The sequence below is a fragment of the Balaenoptera physalus genome (assembly GCF_965194825.1).
Source record: "Balaenoptera physalus genome assembly, chromosome: 18".
Classification (NCBI taxonomy): domain Eukaryota; kingdom Metazoa; phylum Chordata; class Mammalia; order Artiodactyla; family Balaenopteridae; genus Balaenoptera; species Balaenoptera physalus.
This window is the reverse complement of record NC_138899.1, coordinates 60,082,607-60,095,255: the sequence shown is the minus strand read 5'-3', so window position 1 is coordinate 60,095,255 and position 12,649 is coordinate 60,082,607. Positions and strand designations below refer to the sequence as shown.

Genomic DNA, 12,649 nt, shown 5'->3' with positions numbered 1-12,649 from the left:
GCCATAAAATAAACCTATGACACTAGGTATAATATATTATAAATATATATATTCAAATAGCAATCTTAGGAGAATTTGTTTTGGACTAAATATTACCATATCCAGTGACGCACATTCAACCATTTATTTCTTATTTTAAAAATTAATTCTTTGGTATATGAGCACAGTAAATCTAAAAAATGTTTTAAGGGGGAAAATGGTGTAGCTTTCAAAATGAATATTTTTTTTTTAATCAAAGTGACTATTTTTTAAAGGACAAAAGGTACCACTGTACCTCTAGACTTCTCATCAGCAAGATATCAGAATACAAGAATATATTTAAAGTACTATAGGAAAAAAATTGCCAACCATGTCTAGCTAAATTATAACTGAAGAGTAAGAGTGAAATAAAAGTATTTTTGTACAAAGTTTATCATTCATAGATCCTCACTGAGAGACCCACTCAAGGATTCATTTCAGCAAAAAGTAAAATGAACCCAGAAGGAACTAGTGAGATGCAATGGTCACAGCAAAGAAACTGAGAACCATGTTATAAAATTACCTACTTGATACAGATTAAAAAAAAGAAGGTGGGTTTTTAAAGAAAATGGAACTTAACATGAAAGAATGGGAAGAAAGAGATCAGAATGAATGCATTTAAGATTTCCATATGCTTTCTAAATTTTCTGCAATAAGCATCTATCACTTTCATAATCAGAAAAGGAAGTATACTTTCTTAAAGGAAAAAGAAATATCATTTCTTAGTTTGAAAGCCATAAAAATGTTGGTCATTTAAAAATAATATATGTTGAACATCATATTACTTTCTTTTAATGGGACTTCAAATTCTTTGGTTCAACAGAACAGGAACTAAAAATTTTCGTTTAAAATTCCTTCAAAAGAGAAAAACAAATACTGTACACTAACACATATATATGGAATCTAAAAAAAAAAAAAAAGGTTCTGAAGAACCTAGGGGCAGGACAGGAATAAAGATACAGACGTAGAGAATGGACTTGAGGACACGGGGAGTGGGAAGGGTAAACTGGGACAAAGTGAGAGTGGCATGGACATATATACACTACAAATGTAAAATAGATAGCTAGTGGGAAGCAGCCGCATAGCACAGGGAGATCAGCTCAGTGCTTTGTGACCACCTAGAGGGGTGGGATAGGGAGGGTGGGAGGGAGACGCAAGAGGGAGGAGATATGGGGATATATGTATATGTATAGCTGATTCGCTTTGTTATAAAGCAGAAACTAACACACCACTGTAAAGCAATTATACTCCAATAAAGACGTTAAAAAAATAAAATAAAATTCCTTCAAAGGCACAACTTGCAGTATAAAAAGTACCTGCTTTTATAACATTCTTATTATTTAATTACTTGGTTGGAGTTATTTCTCTGTTTATTTCTGCCTATTTTTAGGTATATAATACCAAATTCCTCAGAAGATATTAAATATCTACCAATTGCTTTTTTAATTTGAAAGCTATAAATACTACAGGTTTTATTTTTAACAATGATCCCCAAATTGAGTATAGCCATTTCTGTATTAAAATATAAATATTTTAATTCTTCCAATTATTCATAAATCCATATATATCCTTTAAATACATAAATTCATTATTTTATGAAGTATGAAAAAAGTACTTTAGAAATGTCTTTAGAAACTTACTGTATATGTAACCATAAATCATATGTAGTTTGTTACTTTGTTTTTCATGGGCCAAATATACTTTCTATGAACCAGGAAGAAGGCACTAGGTAGAGGTCTAGAAGGGAGATGTCCACCCAAAGATGGACTTGGGCTAACAATCCTTCCACGGCCTCTTAACTGTTCTTGGGTGACACATAAGCTCCTTTACATGACTGCATGTCCCTCTGGGACCAAGCCCCTGATATCTCTCCAGCTTAATCCACTGTTCTCCCACACCTGCATCCCCATGGCTGCAGCTGTGCCATGACCAGACTTTAGAAGGAGCCTCTTACAGGCAATCCTCCAGCAAATGATTACTGGGTGCCTCTCTCTGTGAAGAAAAGACTTGATTAGTGGAAGACAAACATTAGACAAACGCTTATCTGTAACTGATTATCTGCAGGACTGAAGAGGGACCGGGGGTTGGTATTATGACAACTGACTGCGTGCTGCTATGAAGTAAAGATTAACTCCAAGAGGTGCACTTGAGGGCAAGCTGGAGCAGGACAATCCAAGCTTATAAGAGGCGAGGCAAAAAAGACTGGGCAGAAATGACTCCTCCAAGCTGAGAAGACGTCTCAAAGTGACTAAGAGATAAACGTTTAGAGAGAAAAGAATGATTGAAGACCGGTATAGGAATGTTTACAAAGAGGTAGAACTAAGCATGTGTAACTCCTTGAAAAAAGCAGTGGGGGGGGGGGTGGGGAACATAACCAAATGGCAACCTGTCTCTGAACACCTCTCTGTGCTCTAACCTTAGCCCCATCCCCTTAATGCAATCAGTTCTCAGGGGTTTGGCCTCTCTAAATGGTAATCTACCTGTTATGCTGCCACTAAATTATCTTTCCTGCTTCAATCACCTTGCTCCACAATTTGATCTTATGAGACATTCAAGGAGGGAGGCATGCGCTAGCTTCTTCCTTCTACATTAAATGATTGTTCCCATTACTTCACAATTTGAAAATTCCTTGGGGTTTCAGTTTGTTCAGGTAAGTGCATTTTTATAAACGGTAGCTTATTCTTGTCATGCTCTTACACTAGAATTTATTTTCAGCCACTGCATCCTGATTCAGGTTCATGTGGCATACTTTCCTTTCTCATACAAAAGTTCTAAAAGCCAATTTCATCATCCATAGAGTGTCATGCCATTTTTATCCTCAAAGTATTTAATCTTTTAAATATATAAAGGAAAACACTGAATTAACCTTTTTAAAAATAAAAAGCTCACATTAAAATTTAACCTTTTTATTATACATTTAAAAGGTCAACTCTAAGGGTTTTAATTAAAAGAGGATATCTTTATGATTCAAAACTCAAAAGGTGGGACTTCCCTGGTGGTGCAGGGGTTAAGAATCTGCCTGCCAATGCAGGGGACACGGGTTCGAGCCCCAGTCTGGGAAGATCCCACATGCCGCGGAGCAACTAAGCCCATGTGCCACAACTACTGAGCCTCCGCTCTAGAGCCTGCGAGCCACAACGACTGAGCCAGTGTGCCACAACTACTGAAGCCCACATGCCTAGAGCCCATGCTCCACAACAAGAGAAGCCACAGCAATGAGAAGCCCACGCACCGCAACAAACAGTAGCCTCTGCTCACCGCAACTAGAGAAAGCCCACGCGCAGCAACGAAGACCCAATGCGGCCATAAATAAATAGATTAAAACAAAACAAAACACCTCAAAAGGTTAATCTATGGACTGAAAATATAACATATTCTTAAAGAATTAAATCTTAAAATACTTTAATTAACCTGAGTAGTTTAAAATAATTTAGCAGGGTTCTTTACTTAACATTAAATAATTCATTTAACATTGTCTCATGAAGTGTCAGAACAATTTGCAACTCCACTTCATCACTGAACAAAGCACCAAATTAAACATCACTGACCTCAACATGCCTTCAAAGTCAAAATGAGGTTTAAAACTAGGCTTGTACAAAATAATATAATTTGGAAATATTTGGTTTGTACAACTGAACAGCAAACTACACACAGAGGTTTTATGCTGGACTGGGAGGAAGCTAAAAGTTTTACTGTTCCAACCATTTACAAAATTGGGTCTTAACTTTCTCAGAAAATTTTAAAACATGGTGTTATTTTCAAGAAGTAATAGAAAAATATTACTATGTGATCATTTAGACACAGCTAGGCCCTGTTTTACAAACCATTAAAAAAAAATACGTGTTGCTAATTATTACCATCATTTCAGGACAATTTAGAATACACATTCACATTCTGAGAAGACTAGGACTCAATGAATTACCAGTCTTTCTAGAATTATTATTTAAAGAGTCAGTTTTAAGTATGGAGGTTCCTTAAAAAACTAAAAATAGAACTACCATACGACCCAGCAATCCCACTACTGGGCATATACCCTGAGAAAACCATCATTCAAAAAGAGTCTTTACCAAAATGTTCATTGCAGCTCTATTTACAATAGCCAGGACATGGAAGCAACCTAAGTGTCCATCATCGGATGAATGGATAAAGAAGATGTGGCACATATATACAATGGAATATTACTCAGCCATAAAAAGAGATGAAATGGAGGTATTTGTAATGAGGTGGATGGAGTTAGAGTCTGTCATACAGAGTGAAGTAAGTCAGAAAGAGAAAAACAAATACAGTATGCTAACACATATATATGGAATCTAAGGAAAAAAAAAAAAAAAAAGGTCATGAAGAACCTAGTGGCAAGATGGGAATAAAGACACAGACCTACTAAAGAATGGACTTGAGGATATGGGGAGGGGGTGGGGTGAGATGTGACAGGGTGAGAGAGTGTCATGGACATATATACACTACCAAATGTAAAATAGATAGCTAGTGGGAAGCAGCCGCATAGCACAGGGAGATCAGCTCAGTGTTTTGTGACCACCTGGGGGGGTGGGATGGGGAGGGTGGGAGGGAGGGAGATGCAGGAGGGAGGAAATATGGGAACGTGTGTATATGTGTAGCTGATTCACTTTGTTATAAAGCAGAAACTAACACACCATTGTGAAGCAATTATACTTCAATAAAGATGTTTAAAAAATAAAAAAATAGTCAGTTTTATCTCTCATTTTTTCCCATCAAAGAAAAAGCTCAAGGGCTACATGACCCAAGAGCTTAAACACTAATAAAACGACAACTATAACAAATAACAGACATTTAAAGCACTTACTATGTTGCTAGAAACTGTGTTAAAAGCTTTACCTACATCTTCTCAATCTTGCTTTCTCCTTATAGGAGGCAAAACAGAACTGGAACTCAGATTTTTTTTTTTAACCCAAAGGTTCAAGCAGTTAATCTATATAGTCCCTAAAAGGCCATATAATAGAAGAACATCTCTAATTAAAAGCTTATTGAGTTTAGATCAAAATAAGTAATTCTCTTATAATAACTATAAATGGAATATAACCTTTAAAAATTGTGAATCACTTTGTTGTACACCTGAAACTTACATAATACTGTATATCAATTATATCTCAAAAAAACCTTAATTCTCCTTGATGCTCATCAACCTGCCTTCAACTAGCCTAATTCCACACACACACACACACACACACACACACACACACACACACACAGAGAAAGAAGAGCACATTCTCCTTTATAACACTGAAAAATATATTCCTATTAAGTCAGTGTCACTAGTCACTAGGCTATAATCATGGTGCATAATCACCCTTATTAAAGTTACTTAAAGATCTTCATTATACTTTATTAAGATTTATGCACTACAGTGGGAATTCAATTCTCAAATTATTTAGTATATTTTGAAAATATAAAATTCATTAAAAAAAGTAACATAAACATCCCCAAATATTTTAAAGTATGAACACTGGTAAGACCTAACAAAACAGAAAAAAGCCAAATTCTACTGCTCTAAGCTGTTGGCAGATTGGGGAAAAGAAGTCTACAAATTTTAGTCAATAGATCTTTTGTTTACCTCACTGCTACATATAATGCTTCTTATGTAAAAGTAACTCAAAAATATTGGCTAAGCAAATGAACAAATGACCTTTATTGGACACCTTTTTTAGATCACAAAGGAAAAGGTTGAATCCCATATTAACAAGTTTCCCAATAATGCCTGACTTTATACATATAGACTATTCTCCTGCCTAAGCAAAATATCCTAAGTAATATTGCCTTGCTAATCTGGTTATTAACTATAGAGTTAAACAACTACAAAAACACTGAATGACAAATGTTTCCATCAGCAGCTGCCAATGTAGGAGTCATTTTATAATGTAAATATAATTATTTTAGCATTCATCTATCCTTTGTGCTCTAGCTGTGTTTGATTGCAATTTATGCTATTCTTAAAATGACAGGTTTCACAAAAGAAGGTAAATTTTCTTAAGATGCTGATTTCATTTTTGAAAGGGAGAGAGTAAAAGCAGTGAAGGAGGTAAACAGTGCCTCCCAAGGGGGAGAAGGAGGCTGACGTTTGCCAGGTGAGAGAGAAAAGTCTCTGGGCAAGGAGAAGCAGGAACAGCCCGGAGCGCTGGGACTGCTTGTGAAAACACCCACTGGGCCCTAAGTCAGATAACAAAGACAAGTTTCAGAAGAAGGCCCAGCTTGGGAGCAGGTGGACAGAAGGCTGGGAGAAAGGCCAGGTGAGGGAATAACCAGGTGTATGCTGAGCTGATTTACTAATACAAAAAGGTTCTGATGATGCCTAGTTTTAAGATAGTACATTTATAGGAAGCTTCAATAGGACAGAGAGCTTCTCAGAGGAATAGTAATAGTAAAACATTTTAGTCTATTAGAATGTGGATTTGAAAAAATTTTAGCACTTGCAGTTGACGACTAATCAAATATACCCTTACCTGGCAGGACTACTAGAAGGATTACAGATGGTAAATATTAAAATTAAGTATCTCTTAGAAATATTTGTTAATTATTTGTAAGCTTCATGAAAACAGGGACCTTGCTCATATCCCTTCGGCCTAGAATGGGCATGCAATATAAACGTGGTAAGTGAGGAAAAAAAGGATGAGAAGAAGAAAGGTTTTAGGCTGCATTTAATCAGAGATGGTAATTTGGATGTAAAATCATAAGACTTACAGTGATATATGCTAACATTTAGATCTGGCATTTAAGAGAAGAGACTGTAAAATATATTAAGGTTTAATGTTCACTCTGTAGGAAACACCCAATAAAGGGAAAAACTCCATTATCTGCTTGCACTGTCCAATACAGTAGCCACTAGCAACATGCAACTCTTTAAATTAATTTAAATTAAAACCTCAGTTCCTTAGGCACACCAGCCACATTAAGTGTTCAACAGCCACATGTGGCTGCCATACTGGACAATACAGGTAAAGAACACTTCTATCATTGCAGGAAGTTCTACTGGATAGCGCAAGAGAATCGCAAATGCAAATGTCTACAGGGGCCTGTCAAGTAAAGGAGAAAGTAACAGGGAGTGGTGAGGGCTGTGGTGAACTGGAAACAGAGCACAAGCTCCACCCCAAGTGGGCAACTAGTCCTCAGCACCAGGTTACTCTGCAGGAGCGTAAGACTGCTATTACCAGGTTGCCTAATTATTCAAGAAAATGCAGAGTCAGATTTTTATGTGAAATCATTCATTAGACACTGCCAACTAATTCAATTTTTTAAAAAGGGCAATCCTCCTCCCCCAAAACAAAACAAAACAAAAACCCCCTCAAAACCAAAAAACACATACACTAGCTATACCAGGCCTCCAGTTAGCAGTCCTCTGATCCGTTTATCTATATCCCAGGGGTTTTGTTTTTTGTTTTAAGCAAAGCAGCAGCAAAGATCTAAGAATTATAACTAGAACTAAGAAAGCCATGACACAAGTGCGTCATAAACACTGGCATCAAAACTACACAATTTTGTTGAAGGACCTGCAATTCCCTGCACCTCCAATCCCACGCTGCCATCCTGAGATCCATGAGCTGGCTGACGGACTCTCCTAGATTGCTCTTAGGAGAGGGCATTTTAGCTCGTGCTCAAACAGTCAAAAAATATCTCCCGTATAATACAGAATTTTGATCATTTTTGGCTTTTTATAAAACTAGCAATTTCATATGATTCAACCTAACAGCTCCCTCTTTTTTTCCTTCTCCCTATGATTGTCTTTTTTTAAAATTTTATTGAAGTATAGTTGATTTACAATGTTGTGTTAATTTCTGTTGTACAGCGAAGTGACTCAGTTACAGATATATATACATATATATTCTTTTTCATATTATTTTCCATTATGGTTTATCACAGGATACTGAATATTGTTCACTGTGCTACCCAGTAGGACCTTGTTGCTTATCCATCCTATGTATACTAGTTGGCATCTGCTAACCCCAAACTCCCAATCCTCCCCCCGCACGCCACCCCCCACAGGCAACCACAAGTCTGTTCTCTAGGTCGGTGAGTCCTAACAGCTCCCTCTTAATGAAAGACTTAACGCTGAGTTGAATTCTTCTACATGAGAGTAATATAATTCAAATCACTAATTAAGCCCTGGCATGAGGGTGACTTGCCCATGATCATACAGCTTGTCAGAAAGGGAAAAAAATTCAAGATTCCTTGTCCAGTGCTCTTATATCACTGCATCTTAAACATAATGAAGCAATCCAGATGTCTTTTCAAGTTGGTAAACATATACCATCTCAATTTAAAATATTTATAGCTATTTAAGAAAATATATTATGTCCAAAACGTGTCCATTACATTAGCTAGCAAGTTGTTCGGAAGGGACCTACATCTGGCGAGGGAATGATAATTCACAATGGACCTTGTTTTCTCCTAGATTCGTTAGAAACAACAGCCATCCGCAAGTTTTTGGTATGTGTTGGGTAAGGTAAAATAAATGACAGTGTAATGAAGACATTTTATGTGTCTTGGTTTAATTTTTGCCTTAATTTTTTGTTTTTCACCAAAACACTGTAAGACTGTCAATCAAATTTTCACTTCTCCAGGAAGAGCATATATCACCAACATTCCAGAGAGTATCTATTTACCTAATCTGTTAGCTAAACAACACAGAATCTCCACTCAACAGTCCAAAATATAAATATCTTACCTGATGGCCAGAACATTTTTACTATCTTACGTAGTTTCCTTTTCTCTCATAGTCCTTCCTTATGTAATTTACTTATTATCTTGAACTTGAAGGCATCTTCAGTTGATCCCTTTAGCCTAAGCAGTAGCATTACTTCCCAGTCACCAGTGCTCTGGTTGCATGCAAGTACTACAGATGTCCAAATGGGAGGAAGTGGGTCAGGAAGACAGCACATGCAACTGGTTCGTAGGAGTCTGGGAAGCAACAAGGTATCTAAGGTTTGCACTGCCCGGAGATTTTGTTCAAATAATTATAAACTTTGGTCACTTGAAACTTTTTCTTTGCAATGTGTTTTTTCTTTAGTCCAAGTAAGGCATGACTTCTTATATCATCTCATGAAAGCAAATTGTTTTTTACCTTAGAAAGTTGTGATTTCAGAGTAAGAGTGTGTGTGATAGGGAAGGGGAAAAAGGGGGGGGGCAGGTGGAGGGGGGGGCAGAAGGAAGCAACAGCATTTGATGTAAGAAACCCTTTACTGCTTATGCTTTTCCTGTTAATCAAATACCCTAGTCAATATTTTGGTACAGGCACAAAGCAGAAACACATGAGGAAAAAAGCTTAGCTAATCAGGGACCATTTATTGTTTCTCAATACATGTCCAACTAGCTACTCTTTTTATGCTAGAAATGAAATTACCCTAAACTCCAATGGATGATGAATGACAAAAATACTTGTTTCATTTTTAAGAACTTTTCATTTTATTTCCCTTCTCCATACACCAAGAAAAGTAAAAAGCCTAAATAATTTGGGGGCTTCCCTGGTGGCGCAGTGGTTGAGAATCTGCCTGCCAATGCAGGAGACACGGGTTCGAGCCCCAGTCTGGGAAGATCCCACATGCCGCGGAGCAACTAAGCCCATGCGCCACAACTACTGAGCCTGTGCTCTAGAGAGCCCGCATGCCACAACTACTGAGCCCACGTGCCACAACTACTGAAGCCCGCACTCCACAACAAGAGAAGACACCACAATGAGAAGACCGTGCACTGCAACGAAGAGTAGCCCCTGCTCGCCGCAACTAGAGAAAGCCCACGCACAGCAATGAAGACCCAACGCAGCCAAAAAAAAAGAAAAAAAAAAAATGTGGTATGATTCCCAGGGTGGCGGGTAAAAGCTTATCTATCAAAAGGACTAGGAACCATATTTATAACTCAATACGGTCGGGTCCTCCATATCTGAGGATGCAAAACACATGGATAACAAGGTCCAGTTGTATTATACCATTTTACATAAGGAACTTGCACATCTGTGAATTTTGGTGTCTGCAGGGGGTCCTGGAACCAATGTCCCATGGATACCCAGGGATGACTGTTTTCAAAAAGGCAACAAAGAAATTCCTTTTGTATTCAGATTCATGCTGATAATTTCCCATTTAAAAAAAAGTCAGAGATTAAAGCAAACCTATGGCACACAGAACGACTCTGAACAATGCTTAGTTTAGAAAGAATGTACCATATCATGGTATGGCAGGGTCTGAACCCAGACTCCGGTTTTAAGGTCCAGCTCTACTATTAGGTGTTACCTTGGTCAACTTAGTCATCTCTTCAACACCTTGGTGCTCTCATGGGAAAAAATGAGAATTACAACAACAGAAATAAGTGAGATAATCTTTACAAAACACTTAATAAATGGCCTGTCCCATGGTATGCATTCAGTACATTTTATTATTATTTTACTTACTGTAATCACTTCAGTAGCCACACTAAACAGAAATGTATGGAAGTTATTTGAATAAACATAACTTTTAATAATTATCTGCTTCACCGATTAGATTTATGGAATCTGTGTTCATCCTTTACCCTGATGGGGGATATTTGGCTACCTCAGATAAAAAGCACTTTCTTTGATCTCCTTTGACATTTTCAAGGATAAGAAAATTTCTTTCCAAATGCCATTCAGCTGCAGGTAAAATGTGTAATGCTCATGGAAGTGCTAATTAGAACTAATTATAATTTAACCACAGCAATATGGTAGCTTACAGTTTTGGGTAACTGTTTATATATCAGATTTTTAAAATTTACTGAATTTTAGATGTAGTCAAAATATTTTTGGAGTTAATCCTTAGGGCATTCAAATCAATCTCTCATATATGACCTTCAACCATTAGTGACCAGAACATGAGTTTGAGTTTAACAAAAGTAGAAAAATGCATTTGAGCAGAACATCTTCTTAAGTTATGCAGATACCTCACAACCATTTTAAAACTAAATATTAGTTTCAAAAATATCTTTCCCCATCTTCCTCATCATATTAAAGCATGATTCAAGGAGGTTATGTAAATATTTTTCTTCCCAGGAGACAGGGTCACCTCCAGACAAACTGCATAGTGGGTGCAACTGAACGAAGTAACTGTTTTATTCCTCTCCTTCCCTTTATTGTGGATATCTATTTCACTTAGGTGAGTGGCCCTATTTTTCCACTTCCTGGACCTTTTTAGTCCTTGATTTTCTCTAGGTTTTTCTAGGACCCCTTGATTTTCTCTAGGTTTTCTAAATAGCTCTAGATTATTTCATACACATTATTTTACCTCATGGGCCAAAGAGGCTAATGCCTTCAGGAAACATTAAACAATAATACTTGGGCCCCTTTCTGCCCATAATCGCTAAGGAGTAGTTTAGAATTTTATATCCAACATTTATCCACACTGACCCGCGTACACTTTTGTGTGAGGCAGATCCATTTAGACGGTGTTCAGAGATCTTCTTGACATCACCGTTTCACTCATGCCACTCAGATTTCACCACCCATCTCTTCTCCCAGATCACTTTCATCAGCAGGAGGCGGGTGGTTGCCTAAGTACTAATTCTAGGGGCTGCTGCTGCCTGAACTCTCCTGCCCAGCTCAGGAACTGACCCTGCCTTCTGTTTCCCTGTGGAGTCCCCATGGACGACAAGAGCCCACGGAATCCCACGGGGACGTGTGACTCAGAGGATGATGGGATGAGAGAATTGCGGGCCAAACAGTCACTGTGGCAGCTCAGCGTGGTGTACTGGGGGTTGCCAAGCCCTTGAATAGTCTCGAATCACATCATACACATCTTGTTAAAAACACTTTAATAATCAAGTATTTAATAAACAGAATGCAAAAGCCTTTTCTTTTCATCAAGGATTGAAATGTATTCATTAATTTTAAGTTGAATTTGGTTTTGAGAGCTTAAAAGTCTCACACAGGTTCTACCTTTGTAGATAAAATTCTTTAAAAATTAAAAGAAAAACTGCTAGAAGTTACCATTAATATAATAAAATTAACTCAGTTTCATAGCAGAAACACTAATGCTCATATGTTCACCACATTGATAAAGTGCTGAGAGCAGTTATTACACTAAGGTTTTCTATTTTCACAATTTTGTCAGTTCATGTTGCCAGCCTTCTCAAGAGACATTCAATCCCCACTTTTTTAAGCTCCTAAAACCTGTCCACTGACTGATAAATAGGCTTCTGGTTTGGTATTATTTGGTGGGGAATTGTGAACACTGACATGACCTGGCCAACATGCAAATTTTCTCTTATATAGAGCCTATGGATAGATTTATTAAGAACTGAGGGACTTCCCTGGTGGCACAGTGGTTAGGAATCCGCCTGCCAATGCAGGGGACACGGGTTCGATCCCTGGTCCGGGAAGATCCCACATGCTGCGGAGCAACTAAGCCCGTGCACCACAACTGCTGAGCCTGTGCTCTAGAGCCCGCGAGCCACAACTGAGCCCACGTGCCACAGCTACTGAAGCCCGCGCACCTAGAGCCTGTGCTCCGCAACAAGAGAAGCCTCCACAACAAGAGAAGCCTCCGCAACAAGAGAAGCCACCGCAATGAGAAGCCCGCGCAACGCAACAAAGAGTAGCCCCCGCTCGCTGCAACTAGAGAAAGCCCGCACGCAACAATGAAGACCCAACGCAGCCAAA

The 12,649-nt window shown here is 38.0% G+C and overlaps 1 protein-coding gene across 1 annotated transcript in view; it reads right to left on the bottom strand.

Annotated features, from left to right (window-relative positions):
• The window catches only part of GTF2F2 (general transcription factor IIF subunit 2), a 145,242-nt gene that overhangs the window by 24,877 nt on the left and 107,716 nt on the right, over nt 1-12,649 (bottom strand). The window lies entirely within an intron of this gene.